The following is a 26,216-nucleotide window of genomic DNA, read 5'->3' on the forward strand; positions in this document are numbered from 1 at the left end:
GTAGTCCTCATATAGGACATATCAGATATTAAACTGATAAGAACAGATACTACACTTGATCTTAGCCAAAGGCCGAGAAGCGATAAGCCCCAAGTGTTGGATGTCACGCCAAGCTCTTGGCACAAATCTCACTTGTTGTGGTACCCGTTCGTAGGTGTGCATAACAATGGCTGCTGCTTATCACCTCCTTAAAGCTCTCCTTTGTGGCGCTTGATTTCTGACCTAGACAGCTCTTTGACTTTTCACAATTTCATAAGGCTCAGCCATACAGCAAAGCCTGCCAAAAATATATTCAACTCATGTTTGTTCCTCTCCACGGAAGTCTTTAGTAAAGGCGAAAGACTTGTGCGTTATGAAGAGAAACCAGAGTCAGCATGGCCCTCTGTTGGAGAGCAGCAGAGGAGCCTCTCGGTCACAGTCACCACCTTCACGGTGAGCTCTCTCTTTCTTTCCATGTCAGATCCCAGTATGCAATATTCCCAACCCGCCCCCATCTGCCAACCAAAATTATACACGTCTTTATTACCTCCTGCCTGACTACTGTGATTGGCTTTTAAGCCTGCCTAAGCAATACATCCCTGAACCACTTACATTCGCTCCAAAATGCTGACTCTGGTTTCTCACCAAGTCTCCCAGAAGGTCTTGAGTGAAAGCAAGTTTCCATTCTTGACAAACGCTTCTAACTCAATTTGGAATCAGTTCAAGCTCATTGTGACCCCGTGCATGGTCACGTCACTAAGCAGTGAGCCATCAGAGCGGTTTCACACACTTGTGTGTGCCAGGCCGTTACCTCAGTTTCATTGAGCCAGTGTAGAATTCACTTTTGATACGCGACAATTGTTTGAGTGTTTGGTTTTCTACAAAGGTAAGAACAGAGTGCACCGTTCCCAGCGGCACTGCAATGCTAGGTCGATGCGTGGAGAGAAAAGAGCAAGCTCCAAATTTCTGCCCCTCATGCAAAAATCTGCTTAATATGTAGTCCTCATATAGAGGACATATCAGATATTAAACTGATAAGAACAGATACTACACTTGATCTTAGCCAAAGGCCGGCGATAAGCCCCAAGTGTTGGATGTCACGTCAAGCTCTTGGCACAAATCTCACTTGTTGTGGTACCCGTTCGTAGGTGTGCATAACAATGGCTGCTGCTTATCACCTCCGCCCAAGCTCTCCTTTGTGGCGCTTGATTTCTGACCTAGACAGCTCTTTGACTTTTCACAATTTCATAAGGCTCAGCCATACAGCAAAGCCTGCCAAAATATATTCAACTCATGTTTGTTCCTCTCCACGGAAGTCTTTAGTAAGACGAAAGACTTGTGCGTTATGAAGAGAAACCAAGTCAGCATGGCCCTCTGTTGGAGAGCAGCAGAGGAGCCTCTCGGTCACATGACCACCTTCACGGTAGGCCTCTCTTTGCTTTCCGCATGTCAGATCCCAGTATGCAACATTCCCAACCGCCCCCATCTGCCAACCAAAATTATACACGTCTTTATTACCTCCTGCCCTGACTACTGTGATTGGCTTTTAAGCCTGCCTAAGCAATACATCCCTGAACCACTTACATTCGCTCCAAAATGCTGACTCTGGTTTCTCACCAAGTCTCCCAGAAGGTCTTGAGTGAAAGCAAGTTTCCATTCTTGACAAACGCTTCTAACTCAATTTGGAATCCAGTTCAAGCTCATTGTGACCCGTGCATGGTCACGTCACTAAGCAGTGAGCCATCAGAGCGGTTTCACACACTTGTGTGTGCCAGGCCGTTACCTCAGTTTCATTGAGCCAGTGTAGAATTCACTTTTGATACGCGACAATTGTTTGAGTGTTTGGTTTTCTACAAGGTAAGAACAGAGTGCACCGTTCCCAGCGGCACTGCAATGCTAGGTCGATGCGTGGAGAAAAGGAGCAAGCTCAAATTACTGCCCCTCATGCCAAAAATCTGCTTAATATGTAGTCCTCATATAGAGGACATATCAGATATTAAACTGATAAGAACAGATACTACATGATCTTAGCCAAAAGGCCGAGCGATAAGCCCCAAGTGTTGGATGTCACGCAAGCTCTTGGCACAAATCTCACTTGTTGTGGTACCCCGTTCGTAGGTGTGCATAACAATGGCTGCTGCTTATCACCTCCGCCCAAGCTCTCCTTTGTGGCGCTTGATTTCCTGACCTAGACAGCTCTTTGACTTTTCACAATTTCATAAGGCTCAGCCATACAGCAAAGCCTGCCAAAAATATATTCAACTCATGTTTGTTCCTCTCCACGGAAGTCTTTAGTAAAGGCGAAAGACTTGTGCGTTATGAAGAGAAACCAGAGTCAGCATGGCCCTCTGTTGGAGAGCAGCAGAGGAGCCTCTCGATCACACACCTTCCACGGTAGGCCTCTCTTTGCTTTCCATGTCAGATCCCAGTATGCAACATTCCCAACCCGCCCCCATCTGCCAGCCAAAATTATACACGTCTTTATTACCTCCTGCCCTGACTACTGTGATTGGCTTTTAAGCCTGCCTAAGCAATACATCCCTGAACCACTTACATTCAATCCAAAATGCTGACTCTGGTTTCTCACCAAGTCTCCCAGAAGGTCTTGAGTGAAAGCAAGTTTCCATTCTTGACAAACGCTAACTCAATTTGGAATCCAGTTCAAGCTCATTGTGACCCCGTGCATGGTCACGTCACTAAGCAGTGAGCCATCAGAGCGGTTTCACACACTTGTGTGTCCAGGCCGTTACCTCACTTTCATTGAGCCAGTGTAGAATTCACTTTTGATACGCGACAATTGTTTGAGTGTTTGGTTTTCTACAAGGTAAGAACAGAGTGCACCGTTCCCAGCGGCACTGCAATGCTAGGTCGATGCGTGGAGAGAAAGAGCAAGCTCCAAATTACTGCCCCTCATGCCAAAATCTGCAATATGTAGTCCTCATATAGAGGACATATCAGATATTAAACTGATAAGAACAGATACTACACTTGATCTTAGCCAAAGGCCGGAAGCGATAAGCCCCAAGTGTTGGATGTCACGCCAAGCTCTTGGCACAAATCTCACTTGTTGTGGTACCCGTTCGTAGGTGTGCATAACAATGGCTGCTGCTTATCACCTCCGCCCAAGCTCTCCTTTGTGGCGCTTGATTCCTGACCTAGACAGCTCTTTGACTTTTCACAATTTCATAAGACTCAGCCATACAGCAAAGCCTGCCAAAATATATTCAACTCATGTTTGTTCCTCTCCACGGAAGTCTTTAGTAAAGGCGAAAGACTTGTGATTATGAAGAAACCAGAGTCAGCATGGCCCTCTGTTGGAGAGCAGCAGAGGAGCCTCTCGGTCACAGTCACCACCTTCACGTTAGGCCTCTCTTTGCTTTCCTCCTGTCAGATCCCAGTATGCAACATTCAACCCGCCCCCATCTGCCAACCAAAATTATACACGTCTTTATTACCTCCTGCCTGACTACTGTGATTGGCTTTTAAGCCTGCCTAAGCAATACATCCTGAACCACTTACATTCGCTCCAAATGCTGACTCTGGTTTCTCACCAAGTCTCCCAGAAGGTCTTGAGTGAAAGCAAGTTTCCATTCTTGACAAACGCTTCTAACTCAATTTGGAATCCAGTTCAAGCTCATTGTGACCCGTGCATGGTCACGTCACTAAGCAGTGAGCCATCAGGCGGTTTCACACACTTGTGTGTGCCAGGCCGATACCTCAGTTTCATTGAGTCATTGCAAATTTAACTTTTGATACGCGACAATTGTTTGATGTTTGGTTTTCTACAAGGTAAGAACAGAGTGCACCGTTCCCAGCGACACTGCAATGCTAGGTCGATGCGTGGAGAGAAAGAGCAAGCTCCAATTTCTGCCCTCATGTCAAAAATCTGCTTAATATGTGTCCTCATATAGGGGACATATCAGATATTAAACTGATAAGAACAGATACTACACTTGATCTTAGCCAAAGGCCAAGTGATAAGCCCCAAGTGTTGGATGTCCACGTAAGCTCTTGGCACAAATCTCACTTGTTGTGGTACCCGTTCGTAGGTGTGCATACACCATGTCTGCTGCTTATCTCCTCCTTGAGCTCTCCTTTGTGGCGCTTGATTTCTGACCTAGACAGCTCTTTGACTTTTCACAATTTCATAAGGCTCAGCCATACAGCAAAGCTGCCAAAAATATATTCAACTCATGTTTGTTCCTCTCACGGAAGTCTTTATTAAAAGAGCGAAAGACTTGTGCGTTATAGAAACCAGAGTCAGCATGGCCCTCTGTTGGAGGCAGCAGAGGAGCCTCTCGGTCTGATCACCACCTTCACGGTAGGCCTCTCTTTGCTTTCATGTCAGATCCCAGTATGCAACATTTCCCAACCCGCCCCATCTGCCAACCAAAATTATACACGTCTTTATTACCTCCTGCCTGACTACTGTGATTGTGGCTTTTAAGCCTGCTAAGCAATACATCCCTGAACCACTTACATTCGCTCAAAATGCTGACTCTGGTTTCTCACAAGTCTCCCAGAAGGTCTTGAGTGAAAGCAAGTTTCCATTCTTGACAAACGCTTCTAACTCAATTTGGAATCCAGTTCAAGCTCATTGTGACCCGTGCATGGTCACGTCACTAAGCAGTGAGCCATCAGAGCGGTTTCACACACTTGTGTGTGCCAGGCCGTTACCTCACTTTTCATTGAGCCAGTGTAGAATTCACTTTTGATACGCGACAATTGTTTGAGTGTTTGGTTTTCTACAAGGTAAGAACAGAGTGCACCGTTCCCAGCGGCACTGCAATGCTAGGTCGATGCGTGGAGAGACAGCTCCAGATTTCTGCCCCTCATGCCAAAATCTGCTTAATATGTAGTCCTCAATAGAGGACATATCAGATTTAAACTGAGTAAGAACAGATACTAACTTGATCTTAGCCAAAAAGGCCGAGAAGCGATAAGCCCCAAGTGTTGGATGTCCGCCAAGCTCTTGGCACAAATCTCACTTGTTGTGGTACCCGTTCGTAGGTGTGCATAACAATGGCTCTGCTTATCACCTCCGCCCAAGCTCTCCTTTGTGGCATGATTTCTGACCTAGACAGCTCTTTGACTTTCTACATTCATAAGGCTCAGCCATACAGCAAAGCCTGCCAAAAATATATTCAACTCATGTTTGTTCCTCTCCACGGAAGTCTTTAGTAAAGGCGAAAGACTTGTGCGTTATGAAGAAACCAGAGTCAGCATGGCCCTCTGTTGGAGAGCAGCAGAGGAGCCTCTCGGTCCGATCACCACCTTCACGGTGGGGCCTCTCTTTGCTTTCATGTGGAGATCCCAGTATGCAACATTCCCAACCGCCCCATCTGCCAGCCAAATTATACCGTCTTTATTACCTCCTGCCCTGACTACTGTGATTGGCTTTTAAGCCTGCCTAAGCAATACATCCCTGAACCATACATTCGCTCCAAATGCTGACTCTGGTTTCTCACCAAGTCTCCCAGAGGTCTTGAGTGAAAGCAAGTTTCCATTCTTGACAAGCGCTTCTAACTCAATTTGGAATCCAGTTCAAGCTCATTGTGACCCCTGCATGGTCCCCGTCACTAGCAGTGAGCCATCAGAGGCGGTTTCACACTTGTGTGTGCCAGCCGTTACCTCACTTTCATTGAGCCAGTGTAGAATTCACTTTTGATCCGCGAAATTGTTTGAGTGTTTGGTTTTCTACAAGGTAAGAACAGAGTGCACCGTTCCCAGCTGCACTGCAGTGCTGAGTCGATCCATGGAGAGAGAAGGAGCAAGCTCCCATTTTCTGCCCCTCATGCCAAAAATCTGCTTAATGTCCTCATATAGAGGACATATCAGATATTAAACTGATAAGAACAGATTTTTTTTTTTTTTTACAAAAACTTTATCAGTTAAATACAAATCAATACAAATCAAACATCACGTATGATCATCCCTTAATACAACCTTCATCCAAATGTGCCTTTGCCGGTATAGAATGTTGCTTTTTCCAAACCTACCCATTCCATGTTGCAAAACTAAAAGGGTGAAAAAAATAAAAACAGTCAAAGAACTCCTTGTGCCTTCCCTCTCTTTTTCACCATATCCACCCAAACCCTCCTTTCCACCTCTCTAGGGCTGCATGTTTCCCACTTCTCAATCCCTTTTTGATGTTCCTTTGTCTCTGCTTCCACCCTCCTCATTGTTCCTTCCACCCCACTGTCTTTATCTGTCTTTATCAGGTCTTGCCTGGCCGACCAGATACTCCTCTTTGTTATACTTATAATCTTCCATATTGGGACATTAAAGGACCATTCCCTGTGCCTAAACCTCTTTCAACCTGGTCCAGGTCAGACTTAAAATCCTGTGACTACCTTTGCTTGATTCCCGCCCTTCCCATCTTTACTCCATACTGCCACCCTTTGGACAGTCCCATGACATGCCACAGCCTGATTTCCTCCCCTGAACAGAGTTGTCCGAGGAGCATGAGGATCTTGCCAACCCATGCCGGTACATGGTTTCCGCACTTAGCAGGCATTTGTGCAGGCATAACCAGTTGGATCTTTGGCCGTTGTCAAGCCGTGGCTGTATCCCCCTCCAAATCTTTGTGGGGTCCCCACCACTGGGTGCGACTACTCCCTGCTGACCTCTCTGTAAGGCTCTGTGATTTATTTTTATGGCTGTGTCGGAGGCCTCAGGATGAGCCCGCAGCCACCTGGCTGCATGGTTGAAATGCCGGCTGCTGCTCTCATTCCCTGGGTTGCCAAGTTGCTCCAGACCATCAGCCCCTAGCTTGGTATGCGAGAATAGGCCTCAGGAAGTAGCCTGAGGGTGCTCTATCGGCAAGATGGTTCTCTCTGGTGGCTGAAACAAAATGCACAGTCCAGCTTCATGCGGAGGTGCTTTATCCCTCCCTCCTGCTTCTATACCAGCCAGCATCACTTGAAACCTCCCCATATTCATATCTACCACCCCATAGGAATCCGAACACGGCGCATGAGAGGTCTCCTCATGCTCTGACTGGCAGTTGAGTATATGTATGCCAGATATAGGAGGGATGGCAGAACGTCTACCTTCAGTACAGAAGTACCTTCCTATTAAGTCAGGCACCTGCTCTTTAGAGCGCCTAAGCTTCTTCTGGACTGCTGAAATACGCCCGGTCAGTTGATTGTGGCACTGTGGGCTGTCTCAAGCTGACCCTAGTAATTTCAGTGGTCCTGTGCAGAGGCGACAGCCCTCCCGGTCGTCCGCCCTTTCTTTCCAGCGCCCAAACGAACTTGACCGAGGACTTGTGCGATTCAGTTGTGCTCCAGACCCGACCAAAATCTGGAAAATCTCAGATTGGATCAGGCATGCATCACTGTCCAGCAGCAGTGTGGTGTCATCCGCATACTGTGACAGCTTGACCCGTAGGCCTCTGCTGCGGGAACCAGGCTTTCACCCCTGGGTCGCCGAATGGCTGCCCCAGGGCTCTATATAGAGGATGTAGAGCAGCGGTGAGTGGGGACCCCTGTCTTACCTGAGTGCAACCTGAAAACTTCCCTAAGTGACCGTTGACTGACACTGTGCTCCCCCACACCTGTGTATAATGTGCGCAACCATCCGACAAACCCTTGTTAAGCCTAGCCTTTCCAATACCCTAAACATATAGCCCCAGTGAACCCTGTCAAAGGCCTTTGCCTGGTGAGAACCACCACATAGTGGCAGGTGTCTTCTTTCGCCTCAAGCGGCAGCGTCTCGATATGAGTGGAGTTCCATCTCACGGCGCCCGCCACCCGCATGTTTGGTCACATGGACCACGTGTGGAAGGGCTGTGCCTAGGCGATCGGCTAGGACCTTTGCCAGAAGCTTATAATCCACACAGCATGGTCAGTGGCCAGTTGCTGGTCGGTGCCGTCTCCTTTTCAACAGAAGGGAAGATCACTCCTGTAGCCATAGTCCCTCCCATTACACCTGTGAGAAGTACTGCGGACAACACCTCCAACACTACCGGCCGAGAATCTCCCAGAACTGAGATAAAACTCCACCGGCAGTCCGTCGATGCCGGCACCTTCCCTTGTTCATTTTACAGAGGGCACCCTCGAGCTCTTGAGGTGGGGGGCCTCCAACGCCTGCGCTATGTCCGGCGGCACCTGCTTGGTCAGTAAGTCCAGGAAAGTCCCCTCTGCATCTACCTCTTCTCCTGGAAGCTTGTCGGTGTGGTCAGTAGTGGCACTCACCATCTCACCTGCTTCACCCTACCCTTCCCTGCATGTCCTTGTCCCGGTCTGTACCTGTCTTTCCCTCAGCCCGTTGAGCCGAAGAAGGCGGACCTTCTCGTGCTTCCAGGAACTTGGCGCGCCTGCAGCAGGTAGGCCAGGCCTGCCCTCAAAGACCTCCTTAAACTAGCTTTGGAAGTCACAAACCACCCTGATTACAGTGCCGCAGTTTCCTTTGCTGTGCTAGGCTCAGGAGGCGCTGTGTGGCTGACCTCCTCTTGGCCATCCTCACCTTCCTTTACAGTGCTTGTCATGACATTTGTACTCCGTTTCTGTGCGCTACTCCCACCCTCCATCTGCCAGGACACATTGGTCTCAGTCCTAGAAGGTTTTTGAAAAACAGTACGAAACCTTGTTTGAACTTGTCTTCCTCTAATACACTAATATTGAGGCGCCAGTACCCCGCCCTTGAAAACAGGCAGGCTGGGCGCACCTCAGCCAACAGCCATCATGGTCAGAGAGAGAAGAAAGGGGCCGTCGACCTGACATCAGACTCAAGGACTTTTCTACAAACACGTAGTCAGGCGTCTAAGCGTTCCACGTGGGTTCGCCATGTGGGACCATCTGCCATTGGCCTGACCATCCTCCCCATCTACTAGCCCGTGTCTGGCCATGGTGGGAGATATAACTATCGCTGGTGTCCCCTTACCTAACTGCACATTAAATCCCCCTACAATTACCTGCCTATTGGTGGCCAGGTGTGGCTCTACTAACTCAAACATTTCTCGTCGTTCCCTCTGGGTTTGTGGTCCATACACCACAAAACCCTCAGCTTGCTTGTCCCCCATGTGATGTCAGCACCCATTATCCTGCCTTGAACAATTATGAAAACATCCTCCACCCTAATCTCTTTAACACCAAACAAAATCCCGACACCTGTAAATTGGACCCCCACACTCAGATTGAGTCCCCTTCGTCCACTCCCTTGAGAATTTTGCAACATCCCTTGTCCCGTAAATGAACCTCTGCAATAAACAAATTTGTACATGCAGCTGGTCCACAAAATCATAAACAACCCTTCTTTTAACCGCGTCCCTCATTCCTCTTACATTTAATGAAAGAATTTTAACTGCAGTCATTATAATTTGTATTTTTAAAGTCTTTACCGTACTAAACACCCCAAAAAACTCCCTACAGCAAGAAGAGGTCCTCACTGTCCATCTGTTCCCCCAGGAAAGGGCACTGGATTAGGCGATGTTGATGGCCTGTTGGGTCCCTCGCCATCCTCCCCAAAGGGGATGGTATATTGAGCAGGTCTGGAGGTAACTCCAGCTCAACCCAAACCTACGGCGAGCAGATCACCTGGATCTCCTCCGCCTGCTCCGTAGCCTCTCCACCCTCCCTAGCCCTGTGTTGCCCCCTTCCCGCTCTGATGTCCTCCTCCTCTGCAGCCCCTTCTTCCTGCCCTACCCCCATCCATCCCACCATCAGCTCCTTCTCTTGGTCCTGTCCCTCTGCCCGTTGCCTTCCCTTTGATTTTTTATATGGCCCCCTCCTTACTCTCCCGCTTCTAATTGTCTTCCTCGAAAGCCTGCGATCCTTTCCGTGCCCCTTCTTGACCTTGGAGTTGGGTGGACCTGGGTTGATGGAGGAAATCCCCCTGCGTTGTCACGGGGCACCTGGGCTCGCTATCCCAGTGGGCCTTCCGGTTGTTCTCTTTCTCGAGGGCTTCCTCTGTTCCCCCCTTAGAAAGATCCGTTGCTGGCTCTGCCATTGGTGTGCTAGAGCCATTCCCTGCAGGCAGGGTCCCATTCCTGGATCCTTGGCTTTTCCGGCTCTCCAGTGGACTTGGCCACTTCCTTGAAGGTCCTCCTTGTTGGGAGCATTCCGGTACAGATGGCCCAGTCCCCCACATCCATGACAGGCCTTGGCCCGTGCAGTCTTTGGCCTCATGGCCCCCTTGGCTAGGTACGGCAGCAGGCTCCGGAACAGCCTGCCTCTGTATGGCCGACTGCGCACAACGCCCGACAGAGCGCTGGTTGCCGGGAGTAAAACAGGTAACCGATCCCCACCAGGTGCTGAAAAGAGCGGGTGGATGCTTCCAGTCCTCCAGGACCTTCTGGGTCAGGGTTCAGCAGCACCTGAAACTGCCTTCTTCCTGTCCAGAATCCCTCGTGTCTTTTGGATACCTAGCACTAGTCACCACTTCTCCGTGCTGTCCCAAAAAAACAGCTAGTGCTCGGTCGGCGTGAAGGGGGTTGTAAAGTGTGCACCGTGACCGTTCTGAAATTTGGTCTGTCCAGGTTCAGGATCTTGTAACCGGCCATGAATCTTTTCCCAGCCTCCTTTCTACAGGCTTCAGCCACTCTTGAATACAATCCTCGCTTACCAGTGTAACGTCAGAGGCTTTTTCTGGCTGGTTCATGGATACAGTACACATCTTCGACCTTCAGACTCAGTTGTTCCATGATGACCTTTTTGCAGAACCAGTCTCTCGACATCATAGGTTCCTCCACTGGTTCCACCTGGAAGCGTATCGTGTACCTCACCCCAGCCTTTGGGCTTGTCTGGTCCTTGGTCATCTTTGTGTCGATTGTGTTCTTCTTTGTTAAGCTTTGTCTCCGTCTCTCCAATCAATCTTAGCCAAAAGGCCGAGGCGATAAGCCCCAAGTGTTGGATGTTCACGCCAAGCTCTTGGCACAAATCTCACTTGTTGTGGTACCCGTTCATGGTGTGCATAACAATGGCTGCTGCTTATCACCTCCGCCCAAGCTCTCCTTTGTGGCGCTTGATTTCCTGACCTAGACAGCTCTTTGACTTTTCACAATTTCATAAGGCTCAGCCATACAGCAAAGCCTGCCAAAATATATTCAACTCATGTTTGTTCCTCTCCACGGAAGTCTTTAAAAAGGCGAAAGACTTGTGCGTTATGAAGAGAAACCAGAGTCAGCATGGCCCTCTGTTGGAGAGCAGCAGAGGAGCCTCTCGGTCTGATCACCACCTTCACGGTAGGCCTCTCTTTGCTTTCATGTCAGATCCCAGTATGCAACATTCCCAACCAGCCCCCATCTGCCAACCAAAATTATACACGTCTTTATTACCTCCTGCCCTGACTACTGTGATTGGCTTTTAAGCCTGCCTAAGCAATACATCCCTGAACCACTTACATTCGCTCCAAAATGCTGACTCTGGTTTCTCACCAAGTCTCCCAGAAGGTCTTGAGTGAAAGCAAGTTTCCATTCTTGACAAACGCTTCTAACTCAATTTGGAATCCAGTTCAAGCTCATTGTGACCCCGTGCATGGTCACGTCACTAAGCAGTGAGCCATCAGAGCGGTTTCACACACTTGTGTGTGCCAGGCCGTTACCTCACTTTCATTGAGCCAGTGTAGAATTCACTTTTGATCAGCGACAATTGTTTGAGTGTTTGGTTTTCTACAAGGTAAGAACAGAGTGCACCGTTCCCAGCGAGCACTGCAATGCTAGGTCGATGCGTGGAGAGAAAGGAGCAAGCTCCAAATTTCTGCCCCTCATGCCAAAAATCTGCTTAATATGTAGTCCTCATATAGAGGACATATCAGATATTAAACTGATAAGAACAGATACTACACTTGATCTTAGCCAAAAGGCCGAGAAGCGATAAGCCCCAAGTGTTGGATGTCCACGCCAAGCTCTTGGCACAAATCTCACTTGTTGTGGTACCCCGTTCGTAGGTGTGCATAACAATGGCTGCTGCTTATCACCTCCGCCCAAGCTCTCCTTTGTGGCGCTTGATTTCTGACCTAGACAGCTCTTTGACTTTTCACAATTTCATAAGGCTCAGCCATACAGCAAAGCCTGCCAAAAATATATTCAACTCATGTTTGTTCCTCTCACGGAAGTCTTTAGTAAAGGCGAAAGACTTGTGCGTTATGAAGAGAAACCAGAGTCAGCATGGCCCTCTGTTGGAGAGCAGCAGAGGAGCCTCTTCTCTGTCACCACCTTCACGGTAGGCCTCTCTTTGCTTTCCGCATGTCAGATCCCAGTATGCAACATTCCCAACCGCCCCCCATCTGCCAACCAAAATTATACACGTCTTTATTACCTCCTGCCCTGACTACTGTGATTGGCTTTTAAGCCTGCCTAAGCAATACATCCCTGAACCACTTACATTCGCTCCAAAATGCTGACTCTGGTTTCTCACCAAGTCTCCCAGAAGTCTTGAGTGAAAGCAAGTTTCCATTCTTGACAAACGCTTCTAACTCAATTTGGAATCCAGTTCAAGCTCATTGTGACCCGTGCATGGTCACGTCACTAAGCAGTGAGCCATCAGAGCGGTTTCACACACTTGTGTGTGCCAGGCCGTTACCTCACTTTCATTGAGCCAGTGTAGAATTCACTTTTGATACGCGACAATTGTTTGAGTGTTTGGTTTTCTACAAGCTAGGAGCAGAGTGACAGTTCCCAGCGACACTGCAATGCTAGGTCGATGCGTGGAAGAGAAAGGAGCAAGCTCCAAATTTCTGCCCCTCATGCCAAAAATCTGCTTAATATGTAGTCCTCATATAGAGGACATATCAGATATTAAACTGATAAGAACAGATACTACACTGATCTTAGCCAAAGGCCGAGCGATAAGCCCCAAGTGTTGGATGTCCACCAAGCTCTTGGCACAAATCTCACTTGTTGTGGTACCCGTTCGTAGGTGTGCATAACAATGGCTGCTGTATCACCCTTCGCCCAAGCTCTCCTTTGTGGCGCTTGATTTCTGACCTAGACAGCTCTTTGACTTTTCACAATTTCATAAGGCTCAGCCATACAGCAAAGCCTGCCAAAATATATTCAACTCATGTTTGTTCCTCTCCACGGAAGTCTTTAGTAAAGCGAAAGACTTGTGCGTTATGAAGGAAACCAGAGTCAGCATGGCCCTCTGTTGGAGAGCAGCAGAGGCCTCTCGGTCAGTCACCACCTTCACGGTAGCCTCTCTTTGCTTTCCGCATGTCAGATCCCAGTATGCAACATTCCCCACCGCCCCCATCTGCCAACCAAAATTATACACGTCTTTATTACCTCCTGCCCTGACTACTGTGATTGGCTTTTAAGCCTGCCTAAGCAATACATCCCTGAACCACTTACATTCGCTCCAAAATGCTGACTCTGGTTTCTCACCAAGTCTCCCAGAAGGTCTTGAGTGAAAGCAAGTTTCCATTCTTGACAAACGCTTCTAACTCAATTTGGAATCCAGTTCCAGCTCATTGTGACCCGTGCATGGTCACGTCACTAAGCAGTGAGCCATCAGGCGGTTTCACACACTTGTGTGTGCCAGGCCGATACCTCACTTTCATTGAGCCAGTGTAGAATTCACTTTTGATACGCGACAATTGTTTGAGTGTTTGGTTTTCTACAAAGGTAGAACAGAGTGCACCATTCCCAGCGCACTGCAATGCTAGGTCGATGCGTGGAGAAGAAGAGCAAGCTCAAATTTCTGCCCCTCATGCCAAAAATCTGCTTAATATGTAGTCCTCATATAGAGGACATATCAGATATTAAACTGATAAGAACAGATACTACATTGATCTTGGCAAAAGGCCGAGAAGCGATAAGCCCCAAGTGTTGGATGTCTCATGCCAAGCTCTTGGCAAAATCTCACTTATTGTGGTACCCGTTCGTAGGTGTGCATAACAATGGCTGCTGCTTATCACCTCCGCCAAGCTCTCCTTTGTGGCGCTTGATTTCTGACCTAGACAGCTCTTTGACTTTTCACAATTTCATAAGGCTCAGCCATACAGCAAAGCCTGCCAAAATATATTCAACTCATGTTTGTTTCCTCTCACGGAAGTCTTTAGTAAAGGCGAACGACTTGTGCGTTATGAAGAGAAACCAGAGTCAGCATGGCCCTCTGTTGGAGAGCAGCAGAGGAGCCTCTCGAGTCCCATCACCACCTTCCAGGTAGGCCTCTCTTTGCTATCCGCATGTCAGATCCCAGTATGCAACATTCCCAAGCCCGCCCCCATCTGTCAACCAAAATTATACACGTCTTTATTACCTCCTGCCCTGACTACTGTGATTGGCTTTTAAGCCTGCCTAAGCAATACATCCCTGAACCACTTACATTCGCTCCAAAATGCTGACTCTGGTTTCTCACCAAGTCTCCCAGAAGGTCTTGAGTGAAAGCAAGTTTCCATTCTTGACAAACGCTTCTAACTCAATTTGGAATCCAGTTCAAGCTCATTGTGACCCGTGCATGGTCACGTCACTAAATAGTGAGCCATCAGAGCGGTTTCACACACTTGTGTGTGCCAGGCCGTTACCTCAGTTTCATTGAGCCAGTGTAGAATTCACTTTTGATACGCGACAATTGTTTGAGTGTTTGGTTTTCTACAAGGTTAGAACAGAGTGCACCGTTCCCAGCGGCACTGCAATGCTAGGTCGATGCGTGGAAAAGGAGCAAGCTCCAAATTTCTGCCCTCATGCCAAAAATCTGCCTAATATGTAGTCCTCATATAGAGGACATATCAGATATTAAACTGGTAAGAACAGATACTACACTTGATCTTAGCCAAAAGGCCGAGAAGCGATAAGCCCCAAGTGTTGGATGTCACGCCAAGCTCTTGGCACAAATCTCACTTGTTGTGGTACCCGTTCGTAGGTGTGCATAACAATGGCTGCTGTATCACCTCCGCCCAAGCTCTCCTTTGTGGCGCTTGATTTCTGACCTAGACAGCTCTTTGACTTTTCACAATTTCATAAGGCTCAGCCATACAGCAAAGCCTGCCAAAATATATTCAACTCATGTTTGTTCCTCTCCACGGAAGTCTTTAGTAAAAGGCGAAAGACTTGTGCGTTATGAAGAGAAACCAGAGTCAGCATGGCCTCTGTTGGAGAGCAGCAGAGGAGCCTCTCAGTCACAGTCACCACCTTCACGGTAGGCCTCTCTTTGCTTTCCATGTCAGATCCCAGTATGCAACATTCCCAACCCGCCCCCATCTGCCAACCAAAATTATACCGTCTTTATACCTCCTGCCCTGACTACTGTGATTGGCTTTAAGCCTGCCTAAACAATACATCCCTGAACCACTTACATTCGCTCCAAAATGCTGACTCTGGTTTCTCACCAAGTCTCCCAGAGGTCTTGAGTGAAAGCAAGTTTCCATTCTTGACAAACGCTTCTAACTCAATTTGGAATCAGTTCAAGCTCATTGTGACCCGTGCATGGTCACGTCACTAGCAGTGAGCCATCAGAGCAGTTTCACACACTTGTGTGTGCCAGACCGTTACCTCCAGTTTCATTGAGCCAGTGTAGAATTCACTTTTGATACACGACAATTGTTTGAGTGTTTGGTTTTCTACAAGGTAAGAACAGAGTGCACCGTTCCCAGCGGCACTGCAATGCTAGGTCGTGCGTGGAGAGAAAGGAGCAAGCTCCAAATTTCTGCCCCTCATGCCAAAATCTGCTTAATATGTAGTCCTCATATAGAGGACATATCAGATATTAAACTGATAAGAACAGATACTACACTTGATCTTAGCCAAAAGGCCGAGGGCGATAAGCCCCAAGTGTTGGATGTCCATAAGCTCTTGGCACAAATCTCACTTGTTGTGGTACCCCGTTCGTAGGTGTGCATAATGGCTGCTGCTTATCACCTCCGCCCAAGCTCTCCTTTGTGGCGCTTGATTTCCTGACCTAGACAGCTCTTTGACTTTTCACAATTTCATAAGGCTCAGCCATACAGCAAAGCCTGCCAAAAATATATTCAACTCATGTTTGTTCCTCTCCACGGAAGTCTTTAGTAAAGGCGAAAGACTTGTGCGTTATGAAGAGAAACCAGAGTCAGCATGGCCCTCTGTTGGAGAGCAGCAGAGGAGCCTCTCGTCTGATCACCACCTTCACGGTAGGCCTCTCTTTGCTTTCCCATGTCAGATCCCAGTATGCAACATTCCCAACCCGCCCCATCTGCCAACCAAAATTATACACGTCTTTATTACCTCCTGCCCTGACTACTGTGATTGGCTTTTAAGCCTGCCTAAGCAATACATCCCTGAACCACTTACATTCGCTCCAAAATGCTGACTCTGGTTTCTCACCAAGTCTCCCAGAAGGTCTTGAGTGAAAGCAAGTTTCCATTCTTGACAAACGCTTCTAACTCAATTTGGAATCCAGTTCAGCTCATTGTGACCCCGTGCATGGTCACGTCACTAAGCAGTGAGCCATCAGAGCGGTTTCACACACTTGTGTGTGCCAGGCCGTTACCTCACTTTCATTGAGCCAGTGTAGAATTCACTTTTGATACGCGACAATTGTTTGAGTGTTTGGTTTTCTACAAGGTAAGAACAGAGTGCACCGTTCCCAGCTGCACTGCAATGCTAGGTCGATGCGTGGAGAGAAAGGAGCAAGCTCAAATTTCTGCCCCTCATGCCAAAAATCTGCTTAATATGTAGTCCTCATATAGAGGACATATCAGATATTAAACTGATAAGAACAGATACTACACTTGATCTTAGCCAAGGCCGAGAAGCGATAAGCCCCAAGTGTTGGATGTCCACGTCAAGCTCTTGGCTCAAATCTCACTTGTTGTGGTACCCGTTCGTAGGTGTGCATAACAATGGCTGCTGCTTATCACCTCCGCCCAAGCTCTCCTTTGTGGCGCTTGATTTCTGACCTAGACAGCTCTTTGACTTTTCACAATTTCATAAGGCTCAGCCATACAGCAAAGCCTGCCAAAAATATATTCAACTCATGTTTGTTCCTCTCCACGGAAGTCTTTAGTAAAAGGCGAAAGACTTGTGCGTTATGAAGAGAAACCAGAGTCAGCATGGCCCTCTGTTGGAGAGCAGCAGAGGAGCCTCTCGGTCTGATCACCACCTTCGGTAGGCCTCTCTTTGCTTTCCAATGTCAGATCCCAGTATGCAACATTCCCAACCCGCCCCCATCTGCCAACCAAAATTATACACGTCTTTATTACCTCCTGCCCTGACTACTGTGATTGGCTTTTAAGCCTGCCTAAGCAATACATCCCTGAACCACTTACATTCGCTCCAAAATGCTGACTCTGGTTTCTCACCAAGTCTCCCAGAAGGTCTTGAGTGAAAGCAAGTTTCCATTCTTGACAAACGCTTCTAACTCAATTTGGAATCCAGTTCAAGCTCATTGTGACCCCGTGCATGGTCACGTCACTAAGCAGTGAGCCATCAGGCGGTTTCACACACTTGTGTGTGCCAGGCCGTTACCTCAGTTTCATTGAGCCAGTGTAGAATTCACTTTTGATACGCGACAATTGTTTGAGTGTTTGGTTTTCTACAAGGTAAGAACAGAGTGCACCGTTCCCAGCGGCACTGCAATGCTAGGTCGATGCGTGGAGAGAAAGGAGCAAGCTCAAATTACTGCCCCTCATGCCAAAATCTGCTTAATATGTAGTCCTCATATAGAGGACATATCAGATATTAAACTGATAAGAACAGATACTACATGATCTTAGCCAAAGGCCGGGCGATAAGCCCCAAGTGTTGGATGTCACGCCAAGCTCTTGGCACAAATCTCACTTGTTGTGGTACCCGTTCGTAGGTGTGCATAACAATGGCTGCTGCTTATCACCTCCCTCAAGCTCTCCTTTGTGGCGCTTGATTTCTGACCTAGACAGCTCTTTGACTTTTCACAATTTCATAAGGCTCAGCCATACAGCAAAGCCTGCCAAAAATATATTCAACTCATGTTTGTTCCTCTCCACGGAAGTCTTTAGTAAAAGGCGAAAGACTTGCGTTATGAAGAGAAACCAAGTCAGCATGGCCCTCTGTTGGAGGCAGCAGAGGAGCCTCTCGGTCACAGTCACCACTTCACGGTAGGCCTCTCTTTGCTTTCGCATGTCAGATCCCAGTATGCAACATTCCCAACCCGCCCCCATCTGCCAACCAAAATTATACACGTCTTTATTACCTCCTCCCTGACTACTGTGATTGGCTTTTAAGCCTGCCTAAGCAATACATCCCTGAACCACTTACATTCGCTCCAAAATGCTGACTCTGGTTTCTCACCAAGTCTCCCAGAAGGTCTTGAGTGAAAGCAAGTTTCCATTCTTGACAAACGCTTCTAACTCAATTTGGAATCAGTTCAAGCTCATTGTGACCCGTGCATGGTCACGTCACTAAGCAGTGAGCCATCAGGCGGTTTCACACACTTGTGTGTGCCAGGCCGTTACCTCAGTTTCATTGAGCCAGTGTAGAATTCACTTTTGATCGCGACAATTGTTTTAGTGTTTGGTTTTCTACAAGGTAAGAACAGAGTGCACCGTTCCTAGCGGCACTGCAATGCTAGGTCGATGCGTGGAGAGAAAGGAGCAAGCTCCAAATTTCTGCCCTCATGCCAAAAATCTGCTTAATATGTAGTCCTCATATAGAGGACATATCAGATATTAAACTGATAAGAACAGATACTACACTTGATCTTAGCCAAAAGGCCGAGGCGATAAGCCCCAAGTGTTGGATGTCACGCCAAGCTCTTGGCACAAATCTCACTTGTTGTGGTACCCCGTTCGTAGGTGTGCATAACAATGGCTGCTGTTATCACCTCCGCCCAAGCTCTCCTTTGTGGCGCTTGATTTCTGACCTAGACAGCTCTTTGACTTTTCACAATTTCATAAGGCTCAGCCATACTATAAAGCCTGCCAAAATATATTCAACTCATGTTTGTTCCTCTCACGGAAGTCTTTAGTAAAGGCGAAAGACTTGTGCGTTATGAGAGAGAAACCAGAGTCAGCATGGCCCTCTGTTGGAGAGCAGCAGAGGAGCCTCTCGGTCACAGTCACCTCCTTCATTTGGCCTCTCTTTGCTTTCACATGTCAGATCCCAGTATGCAACATTCCCAACCCGCCCCCATCTGCCAACCAAAATTATACACGTCTTTATTACCTCCTGCCTGACTACTGTGATTGGCTTTTAAGCCTGCCTAAGCAATACATCCCTGAACCACTTACATTCGCTCCAAAATGCTGACTCTGGTTTCTCACCAGTCTCCCAGAAGGTCTTGAGTGAAAGCAAGTTTCCATTCTTGACAAACGCTTCTAACTCAATTTGGAATCCAGTTCAAGCTCATTGTGACCCCGTGCATGGTCACGTCACTAAGCAGTGAGCCATCAGGCGGTTTCACACACTTGTGTGTGCCAGGCCGATACCTCAGTTTCATTGAGCCAGTGTAGAATTCACTTTTGATACGCGACAATTGTTTGAGTGTTTGGTTTTCTACAAGGAAAGAACAGAGTGCACCGTTCCCAGCGGCACTGCAATGCTGAGTCGATGCGTGGAGAGAAAGGAGCAAGCTCAAATTTCTGCCCCTCATGCCAAAATCTGCTTAATATGTAGTCCTCATATAGAGGACATATCAGATATTAAACTGATAAGAACAGATACTACACTTGATCTTAGCCAAAGGCCGAGAGCGATAAGCCCCAAGTGTTGGATGTCACGTAAGCTCTTGGCACAAATCTCACTTGTTGTGGTACCCCGTTCGTAGGTGTGCATAACAATGGCGTTGCTGCTATCACCTCCGTCCAAGCTCTCCTTTGTGGCGCTTGATTTCTGACCTAGACAGCTCTTTGACTTTCACAATTTCATAAGGCTCAGCCATACAGCAAAGCCTGCCAAAAATATATTCAACTCATGTTTGTTCCTCTCCACGAAGTCTTTAGTAAAAGGCGAAAGACATGGCGTTAGAAGAGAAACCAGAGTCAGCATGGCCCTCTGTTGGAGAGCAGCAGAGGAGCCTCTAGTTCTGATCACCACCTTCACAGTGAGCCTCTCTTTGCTTTCCATGTCAGATCCCAGTATGCAACATTCCCAACCCGCCCCCATCTGCCAGCCATTATACACGTCTTTATTACCTCCTGCCCTTACTACTGTGATTGGCTTTTAAGCCTGCCTAAGCAATACATCCCTGAACCACTTACATTCGCTCCAAAATGCTGACTCTGGTTTCTCACCAAGTCTCCCAGAAGGTCTTGAGTGAAAGCAAGTTTCCATTCTTGACAAACGCTTCTAACTCAATTTGGAATCCAGTTCAAGCTCATTGTGACCCCGTGCATGGTCACGTCACTAAACAGTGAGCCATCAGGCGGTTTCACCACTTGTGTGTGCCAGGCCGTTACCTCAGTTTCATTGAGCCAGTGTAGAATTCACTTTTGATAGCGACAATTGTTTGAGTGTTTGGTTTCTACAAGGTAAGAACAGAGTGCACCGTTCCCAGCGGCACTGCAATGCTAGGTCGATGCGTGGAGAGAAAGGACAAGCTCAAATTTCTGCCCCTCATGCCACAAAATCTGTATATGTAGTCCTCATATAGAGGACATATCAGATATTAAACTGATAAGAACAGATACTACATGATCTTAGCCAAAGGCCAAGAAGCGATAAGCCCCAAGTGTTGGATGTCCATGCCAAGCTCTTGGCACAAATCTCACTTGTTGTGGTACCGATTGTAGGTGTGCATAACAATGGCTGTTGCTTATCACCTCCGCCCAAGCTCTCCTTTGTGGCGCTTGATTTCTGACCTAGACAGCTCTTTGACTTTTCACAATTTCATAAGGCTCAGCCATACAACAAAGCCTGCCAAAAATATATTCAACTCATGTTTGTTCCTCTCCACGGAAGTCTTTAGTAAAGGCGAAAGACTTGTGCGTTATGAAGAGAAACCAGAGTCAGCATGGCCCTCTGTTGGAAGCAGCAGAGGAGCCTCTCGATCCTAGTCACCACCTTCACGGTAGGCCTCTCTTTGCTTTCCCATGTCAGATCCCAGTATGCAACATTCCCAACCCGCCCCCATCTGCCAACCAAAATTATACACGTCTTTGTACCTCCTGCCCTGACTACTGTGATTGGCTTTTAAGCCTGCCTAAGCAATACATCCCTGAACCACTTACATTCGCTCCAAAATGCTGCTCTGGTTTCTCACCAAGTCTCCAGAAGGTCTTGAGTGAAAGCAAGTTTCCATTCTTGACAAACGCTTCTAACTCAATTTGGAATCAGTTCAAGCTCATTGTGACCCGTGCATGGTCACGTCACTAAGCAGTGAGCCATCAGAGCGGTTTCACACACTTGTGTGTGCCAGGCCGTACCTCAGTTTCATTGAGCCAGTGTAGAATTCACTTTTGATCTGCGACAATTGTTTGAGTGTTTGGTTTTCTACAAGGTAAGAACAGAGTGCACCGTTCCCAGCCGCACTGCAATGCTAGGTCGATGCGTGGAGAGAAAGGGCAAGCTCCAAATTTCTGCCCCTCATGCCAAAAATCTTGCAATATGTAGTCCTCATATAGAGGACATATCAGATATTAAACTGATAAGAACAGATACTACACTTGATCTTAGCCAAAGGCGAGAAGCGATAGCCCCAAGTGTTGGATGTCCACCAAGCTCTTGGCACAAATCTCACTTGTTGTGGTACCCGTTCGTAGGTGTGCATAACAATGGCTGCTTATCACCTCCGCCCAAGCTCTCCTTTGTGGCGCTTGATTTCTGACCTAGACAGCTCTTTGACTTTTCACAATTTCATAAGGCTCAGCCATACAGCAAAGCCTGCCAAAAATATATTCAACTCATGTTTGTTCCTCTCCGCGAGTCTTTAGTAAAGGCGAAAGACATGCGTTATGAAGAAACCAGAGTCAGCATGGCCCTCTGTTGGAGAGCAGCAGAGGAGCCTCTCGGTCCTGATCACCACCTTCACGGTAGGCCTCTCTTTGCTTTCATGTCAGATCCCAGTATGCAACATTCCCAACCCTTCCATCTGCCAGCCAAATTATACCGTCTTTATTACCTCCTGCCCTGACTGCTGTGATTGGCTTTTAAGCCTGCCTAAGCAATACATCCCTGAACCACTTACATTCGCTCCAAAATGCTGACTCTGGTTTCTCACCAAGTCTCCAGAGGTCTTGAGTGAAAGCAAGTTTCCATTCTTGACAAACGCTTCTAACTCAATTTGGAATCCAGTTCAAGCTCATTGTGACCCGTGCATGGTCACGTCACTAAGCAGTGAGCCATCAGGCGGTTTCACACACTTGTGTGTGCCAGGCCGTTACCTCCTCACATTGAGCCAGTGTAGAATTCACTTTTGATGCGCGACAATTGTTTGAGTGTTTGGTTTTCTACAAGTAAGAACAGAGTGCACCGTTCCCAGCGGCACTGCAATGCTAGGTCGATCGCGTGGAGAGAAAGGAGCAAGCTCAAATTTCTGCCCCTCATGCCAAAATCTGCTTAATATGTAGTTCTCATTATAGAGGACATATCAGATATTAAACTGATGAGAACAGATACTACACTTGATCTTAGCCAAAAGGCCGGCGATAAGCCCCAAGTGTTGGATGTCCACCGCCAAGCTCTTGGCAAAAATCTCACTTGTTGTGGTACCCGTTCGTAGGTGTGCATAACAATGGCTGCTGCTTATCACCTCCGCCCAAGCTCTCCTTTGTGGCGCTTGATTTCCCACCTGGACAACTCTTTGACTTTTCAATTTCATAAGGCTCAGCCATACAATAAAGCCTGCCAAAAATATATTCAACTCATGTTTGTTCCTCTCCCGGAAGTCTTTAGTAAAAGGCGAAGACTTGTCGTTATGAAGAGAAACCAGAGTCAGCATGGCCCTCTGTAGTGGAGGCCATGCTGTCTGATTTCTTCATCTTTCGCCTTTACAAGACTTCGTCAGTCATATGAGTTGAATATCTTTGCCCGGCATTGCTATAACGAGCGCATGGTAATCAAGAAATATCTAAGATCAAATCAAGCTACAACGTGAAGCGGTAATAACGGCAACCGTATTATACACCTGCGGCGAGGCGAAATGAATTACGCGAAACTTTTAGTGATGGACGCAGACATCTTACGTGCTGGCAATGTCGATTGCCATCAGTTTAATATCACAAATGTGTCCTCTATATGAGGACATGACAAGCAGATTTTTGGCATGGGCGAAAGCCGTCCTCAGCATCATTCAACGTGCAGTATTAACGAACGAATACTCTGTTCTTACCTTGTAGAAAACCAACTGCTCAACCGTCAATTATCGAATTCTGGCTCAATCTTTACAAATTGTGGCGCTTCTGATGACTCGCGGCGTGTAGTCTGTGACGAGCTGAATTCCAAATTGAAGTTAGAAAGCGTTGTCAGAATGAAACTGCTCACTCAAGACCTTCTGGAGACTGATGGGTCCAAGTCAGCATTTTGATGTAGTGGTTCGAGTATTGCTAGGCAGGCATCCAATCACGTAGTCGGTGGCAGATATTCAGCGTATATTTTGGTTGCTGATAAGCTGATTGAAAGATACTGAGATCTGACATCTTGAGGAAAGCAGAGAGGCCTACCGTGGTGGTGACCTTGGCGGAAGGAGCTCCTCTGCTGCTCTCCATGCTGACTACCAGTTTATGGCATAACGCGCAAGTCTTTTAGCCTTTACTAAAGACTTCGTGGAGAGAACAAACGAGGATTGGGCTGTTTTGGCGAGCTTTGTAACGAGCATATGGTAATGAAAGAATCAGAGCTGTCTGGAGTCGAAATCAGCGCCTGAACTAGTGAGGAGGTGACGGCAGCCATGATATACGCACCCTACAGCAATGCTTTACAACAAGTGAGTTGTGCCGGAAACAGCGTGGACATCCAGCGCGGGGCTATCAAGCTTTGCCGACACGGCTGAATCAGTGGCTATCTGTTCTTATCGTTAATATCGATATCGCCTATGTGAGACTACATATTAAGCAGATTTTACACAACGTGATATCCTTTCTCTCCAACGCTGTCGATGAAACAATTAACGTGAAACGTGCCTCGTTACCTTGTAGAAAATTGAACACTAAAGGCAGCCATTAATCAAGTAATTCACCTTGGCTCAATGAAAACGGGCGGCAACAACACACAAGTGTGTGAGGCATCTGAGCAACTCGCTAGCTGATGACGTGTTTTGCCAGTGCAATGACGAGCTGGATTCCAAGTCGAGTTAGGCGTTTGTCAGAATGGAAACGCTTTCACTCAGACCTTCTGCGTGTAAACCAGAGTCGGCGTTTTGAGTGAATGGCAAGTGATTCGGAGAGATGTGCTTGGCGGCGAATGCCAATCTGTCGTCGGGGCAGAATGCGTGGGCGTGTGTGTTGGCAGCTGGTGGACTGTTACTGGCTCTGTTCTTGGGGCAGAGAAGGCTTGCACGGTGTTATTTCGAATGCTCTCTGCTGCTTTCTAACGAAGAGCCATGCTGACTCTGAGACTCTCTTCATGCGCTGGAGATCTTTAGCCTTTACAAAAGACTTTGAAAAGGCGGAGCCATGAGTTGAATATATTTTGGCAGGCTTTGCTGAGGTTATATGGTAGTATCAGAGCGTCTGGAGTCGAAATCAGCGCCTGAAGGCTTGAAGCCCAGTGATGGCAGCACCCATTGTTATGCACCTGCGAAGAATGCCACAACAAGCCAGATTTGTCGGCGTGGACATCAGCGCTTGAGGCTTATCGCTTCTCGCTTTTGGCTTCAAGATCAAGTGTAGTATCTGTTCTTATCAGTTTTAATATCGATATGTCCTCTATATGAGGACTACCTCATTAAGCGAAGATTTTTTGGCATGAGAGCCTTGCTCACTCTCTCCAGCATCGACTAACATTGCATTCGCTGGCGCGATATCTGTTCTTGCCTTGTCGAGAAACCAAACGCTGTCGTATCAAGTGTTTCTGCTGTCGATGGTGGTGGCGCACCTTTTTGAGGTGTGTGAGACGCTCTGACGCTTTCCTTTGCTGTGGCGTGGAGCCATGCGGAGACTCTGTGGCTGACTATTCCAGATGAGTTGAGGCGTTGTCAGAATGGAACTTCTTTCACTCAAGACCTTTCTGGGAAGGGCGTGAAGGCTCCAGATTGTGTATTTTAATAGTGGTTCCGAGAATGTTAGCAGGCTAAAGCGTCTGGTAGTCAAGAAACGGAAAATAATAGACGTTGTGTAATTTTGGTTGGCAGAGAGGCAGGGTAGATGTTATCTAGGATCTGGCTGCTTTCGTGCAATTATTTGCGAGGAGCTGTGTTGCGAGAGGCTCCTCTGCTCGTGCGGCTCTGTTCTCTCTTCATAACGCACAGTCTTTTCTTTTGCAAGACTTCCGTGGAGGAACAAGTGAGTTGATTATATTTTGGCGAACGCTGTATGGCTGAGCGTGTGTCGAAGGTGATGAAGATAAATCAGCGCCACAGAAGCTTGGCGGAAAATGATGGCAGCGGCCGTTATTATGCACCTCTGGTAGTACCTGGCAAGTGAATTGTGGCAAAGGGCGTCGGACGTCAACGCTTTGAGGCTGCATAAGCTTCGGCCTTTAATGGGTGTGTTATCTGTTCTTATCGGTTGTATCTGATATGTCCTACATGAGGGCACATGTCGCTGATAAGCGAGCGCTGAACTTTCCTCTCTCTCCGCAGCATCGACCTAGCGATTAGTGCGCTGGGCGGTGCTGTTCTTACCTTGTGAAGGCCAAACATCAGCATTGTCATATCAAAGTGAATTGCTGGCTCAATGAGCTGAGGCTCGACTGGCCACACAAGTGTGTTCGCTCTGATGGCTGCTGTGTGACCGTGCCGTGATGCAATCGATTCGAACTGAATTAGAATCGGTGGGAATGAAACTCGGCTTTAACATATCAAGAGAGAACAGTGAAAACCAGAGTCGGCTTTTCCAAGTGATTGAAATGTATAGCAGAGCGACAAAAGCCAATCACAGTAGTCAGGCGAAATGAAACGGTGTATGTTGGCAATGAAAATGATTAATGTTGCATACTGAATCTGACATGCGAAAGAAGGCAGTGTGACATGGGGAACTCTCTGCTGCTTTCTCCAACAGAGAGCATGCTGACTCTCTTGTGAATCTTCTTTACCTAAGGCGCATGAGAAGAACAACATGAGTTGATATATTTTGGCAGGCTATTATGTGAGCTATGGTTGAATCAAAACTGTCTGGTCAGAAATCAAGCGCCTGAAAACTAGGCGGAAATAAGCAGCTTCCATGTGCTCACGCCACGGTAGACCTGGTGAATTTGTGCCAGGCGGCGTGGACATCCAACGCGGGGCTTATGCTGCCGACAGCACAGATCA

At 47.6% G+C, this 26,216-nt stretch overlaps 34 non-coding genes and 5 pseudogenes across 34 annotated transcripts; 1 reads left to right on the top strand and 38 right to left on the bottom strand.

Moving 5' to 3' along the window:
• LOC124853087 lies at positions 1 to 84 on the bottom strand (annotated as a pseudogene).
• A 176-nt stretch (positions 85 to 260) lies between these two features.
• LOC124853422 lies at positions 261 to 372 on the bottom strand. Its single transcript, XR_007033765.1, has one exon. It is a non-coding gene; the product is annotated as a U5 spliceosomal RNA (small nuclear RNA).
• A 499-nt stretch (positions 373 to 871) lies between these two features.
• Positions 872 to 1,059, bottom strand: LOC124852651. Its single transcript, XR_007033074.1, has one exon. It is a non-coding gene; the product is annotated as a U2 spliceosomal RNA (small nuclear RNA).
• Positions 1,060 to 1,234: 175 nt separating this feature from the next.
• On the bottom strand, positions 1,235 to 1,343 carry LOC124853784. The gene has a single exon (XR_007034123.1). It is a non-coding gene; the product is annotated as a U5 spliceosomal RNA (small nuclear RNA).
• A 499-nt stretch (positions 1,344 to 1,842) lies between these two features.
• Positions 1,843 to 2,027, bottom strand: LOC124852829. Its single transcript, XR_007033250.1, has one exon. It is a non-coding gene; the product is annotated as a U2 spliceosomal RNA (small nuclear RNA).
• A 178-nt stretch (positions 2,028 to 2,205) lies between these two features.
• LOC124853423 lies at positions 2,206 to 2,317 on the bottom strand. The gene has a single exon (XR_007033766.1). It is a non-coding gene; the product is annotated as a U5 spliceosomal RNA (small nuclear RNA).
• A 492-nt stretch (positions 2,318 to 2,809) lies between these two features.
• On the bottom strand, positions 2,810 to 2,995 carry LOC124852802. The gene has a single exon (XR_007033225.1). It is a non-coding gene; the product is annotated as a U2 spliceosomal RNA (small nuclear RNA).
• Positions 2,996 to 3,172: 177 nt separating this feature from the next.
• LOC124853963 lies at positions 3,173 to 3,280 on the bottom strand (annotated as a pseudogene).
• A 494-nt stretch (positions 3,281 to 3,774) lies between these two features.
• Positions 3,775 to 3,958, bottom strand: LOC124852852. The gene has a single exon (XR_007033273.1). It is a non-coding gene; the product is annotated as a U2 spliceosomal RNA (small nuclear RNA).
• A 172-nt stretch (positions 3,959 to 4,130) lies between these two features.
• On the bottom strand, positions 4,131 to 4,242 carry LOC124853996. The gene has a single exon (XR_007034291.1). It is a non-coding gene; the product is annotated as a U5 spliceosomal RNA (small nuclear RNA).
• A 495-nt stretch (positions 4,243 to 4,737) lies between these two features.
• On the bottom strand, positions 4,738 to 4,920 carry LOC124853011. Its single transcript, XR_007033422.1, has one exon. It is a non-coding gene; the product is annotated as a U2 spliceosomal RNA (small nuclear RNA).
• Positions 4,921 to 5,091: 171 nt separating this feature from the next.
• Positions 5,092 to 5,201, bottom strand: LOC124853703. Its single transcript, XR_007034042.1, has one exon. It is a non-coding gene; the product is annotated as a U5 spliceosomal RNA (small nuclear RNA).
• A 488-nt stretch (positions 5,202 to 5,689) lies between these two features.
• LOC124853080 lies at positions 5,690 to 5,865 on the bottom strand (annotated as a pseudogene).
• Positions 5,866 to 10,995: 5,130 nt separating this feature from the next.
• On the bottom strand, positions 10,996 to 11,105 carry LOC124853604. Its single transcript, XR_007033944.1, has one exon. It is a non-coding gene; the product is annotated as a U5 spliceosomal RNA (small nuclear RNA).
• Positions 11,106 to 11,603: 498 nt separating this feature from the next.
• LOC124853396 lies at positions 11,604 to 11,796 on the bottom strand. Its single transcript, XR_007033739.1, has one exon. It is a non-coding gene; the product is annotated as a U2 spliceosomal RNA (small nuclear RNA).
• Positions 11,797 to 11,975: 179 nt separating this feature from the next.
• LOC124853636 lies at positions 11,976 to 12,086 on the bottom strand. Its single transcript, XR_007033976.1, has one exon. It is a non-coding gene; the product is annotated as a U5 spliceosomal RNA (small nuclear RNA).
• A 497-nt stretch (positions 12,087 to 12,583) lies between these two features.
• Positions 12,584 to 12,770, bottom strand: LOC124852951. The gene has a single exon (XR_007033367.1). It is a non-coding gene; the product is annotated as a U2 spliceosomal RNA (small nuclear RNA).
• A 175-nt stretch (positions 12,771 to 12,945) lies between these two features.
• LOC124853861 lies at positions 12,946 to 13,054 on the bottom strand. Its single transcript, XR_007034193.1, has one exon. It is a non-coding gene; the product is annotated as a U5 spliceosomal RNA (small nuclear RNA).
• Positions 13,055 to 13,548: 494 nt separating this feature from the next.
• Positions 13,549 to 13,735, bottom strand: LOC124852755. Its single transcript, XR_007033178.1, has one exon. It is a non-coding gene; the product is annotated as a U2 spliceosomal RNA (small nuclear RNA).
• Positions 13,736 to 13,912: 177 nt separating this feature from the next.
• On the bottom strand, positions 13,913 to 14,023 carry LOC124853865. The gene has a single exon (XR_007034197.1). It is a non-coding gene; the product is annotated as a U5 spliceosomal RNA (small nuclear RNA).
• Positions 14,024 to 14,525: 502 nt separating this feature from the next.
• Positions 14,526 to 14,713, bottom strand: LOC124854231. Its single transcript, XR_007034476.1, has one exon. It is a non-coding gene; the product is annotated as a U2 spliceosomal RNA (small nuclear RNA).
• A 175-nt stretch (positions 14,714 to 14,888) lies between these two features.
• LOC124853314 lies at positions 14,889 to 15,000 on the bottom strand. Its single transcript, XR_007033657.1, has one exon. It is a non-coding gene; the product is annotated as a U5 spliceosomal RNA (small nuclear RNA).
• A 493-nt stretch (positions 15,001 to 15,493) lies between these two features.
• LOC124852695 lies at positions 15,494 to 15,682 on the bottom strand. Its single transcript, XR_007033118.1, has one exon. It is a non-coding gene; the product is annotated as a U2 spliceosomal RNA (small nuclear RNA).
• A 174-nt stretch (positions 15,683 to 15,856) lies between these two features.
• LOC124853424 lies at positions 15,857 to 15,968 on the bottom strand. Its single transcript, XR_007033767.1, has one exon. It is a non-coding gene; the product is annotated as a U5 spliceosomal RNA (small nuclear RNA).
• A 497-nt stretch (positions 15,969 to 16,465) lies between these two features.
• On the bottom strand, positions 16,466 to 16,654 carry LOC124854276. The gene has a single exon (XR_007034520.1). It is a non-coding gene; the product is annotated as a U2 spliceosomal RNA (small nuclear RNA).
• A 178-nt stretch (positions 16,655 to 16,832) lies between these two features.
• Positions 16,833 to 16,945, bottom strand: LOC124853241. The gene has a single exon (XR_007033584.1). It is a non-coding gene; the product is annotated as a U5 spliceosomal RNA (small nuclear RNA).
• Positions 16,946 to 17,442: 497 nt separating this feature from the next.
• LOC124852961 lies at positions 17,443 to 17,628 on the bottom strand. Its single transcript, XR_007033377.1, has one exon. It is a non-coding gene; the product is annotated as a U2 spliceosomal RNA (small nuclear RNA).
• A 174-nt stretch (positions 17,629 to 17,802) lies between these two features.
• Positions 17,803 to 17,912, bottom strand: LOC124853548. The gene has a single exon (XR_007033890.1). It is a non-coding gene; the product is annotated as a U5 spliceosomal RNA (small nuclear RNA).
• A 494-nt stretch (positions 17,913 to 18,406) lies between these two features.
• LOC124854138 lies at positions 18,407 to 18,597 on the bottom strand. Its single transcript, XR_007034387.1, has one exon. It is a non-coding gene; the product is annotated as a U2 spliceosomal RNA (small nuclear RNA).
• A 175-nt stretch (positions 18,598 to 18,772) lies between these two features.
• On the bottom strand, positions 18,773 to 18,883 carry LOC124853792. Its single transcript, XR_007034131.1, has one exon. It is a non-coding gene; the product is annotated as a U5 spliceosomal RNA (small nuclear RNA).
• A 496-nt stretch (positions 18,884 to 19,379) lies between these two features.
• Positions 19,380 to 19,569, bottom strand: LOC124854426. Its single transcript, XR_007034670.1, has one exon. It is a non-coding gene; the product is annotated as a U2 spliceosomal RNA (small nuclear RNA).
• Positions 19,570 to 19,744: 175 nt separating this feature from the next.
• On the bottom strand, positions 19,745 to 19,854 carry LOC124853912. Its single transcript, XR_007034236.1, has one exon. It is a non-coding gene; the product is annotated as a U5 spliceosomal RNA (small nuclear RNA).
• A 492-nt stretch (positions 19,855 to 20,346) lies between these two features.
• LOC124852933 lies at positions 20,347 to 20,531 on the bottom strand. The gene has a single exon (XR_007033349.1). It is a non-coding gene; the product is annotated as a U2 spliceosomal RNA (small nuclear RNA).
• A 177-nt stretch (positions 20,532 to 20,708) lies between these two features.
• On the bottom strand, positions 20,709 to 20,820 carry LOC124853379. The gene has a single exon (XR_007033722.1). It is a non-coding gene; the product is annotated as a U5 spliceosomal RNA (small nuclear RNA).
• Positions 20,821 to 21,314: 494 nt separating this feature from the next.
• LOC124852783 lies at positions 21,315 to 21,502 on the bottom strand. Its single transcript, XR_007033206.1, has one exon. It is a non-coding gene; the product is annotated as a U2 spliceosomal RNA (small nuclear RNA).
• A 172-nt stretch (positions 21,503 to 21,674) lies between these two features.
• Positions 21,675 to 21,780, bottom strand: LOC124854063 (annotated as a pseudogene).
• A 489-nt stretch (positions 21,781 to 22,269) lies between these two features.
• Positions 22,270 to 22,459, bottom strand: LOC124852982. The gene has a single exon (XR_007033396.1). It is a non-coding gene; the product is annotated as a U2 spliceosomal RNA (small nuclear RNA).
• A 175-nt stretch (positions 22,460 to 22,634) lies between these two features.
• Positions 22,635 to 22,744, bottom strand: LOC124853775. Its single transcript, XR_007034114.1, has one exon. It is a non-coding gene; the product is annotated as a U5 spliceosomal RNA (small nuclear RNA).
• Positions 22,745 to 24,600: 1,856 nt separating this feature from the next.
• Positions 24,601 to 24,777, top strand: LOC124853110 (annotated as a pseudogene).
• The last annotated feature ends 1,439 nt before the right edge of the window (positions 24,778 to 26,216 follow it).

This window comes from Hippoglossus stenolepis, chromosome 10 (assembly GCF_022539355.2).
Source record: "Hippoglossus stenolepis isolate QCI-W04-F060 chromosome 10, HSTE1.2, whole genome shotgun sequence".
In the NCBI taxonomy this organism is placed as follows: Eukaryota; Metazoa; Chordata; class Actinopteri; order Pleuronectiformes; family Pleuronectidae; genus Hippoglossus; species Hippoglossus stenolepis.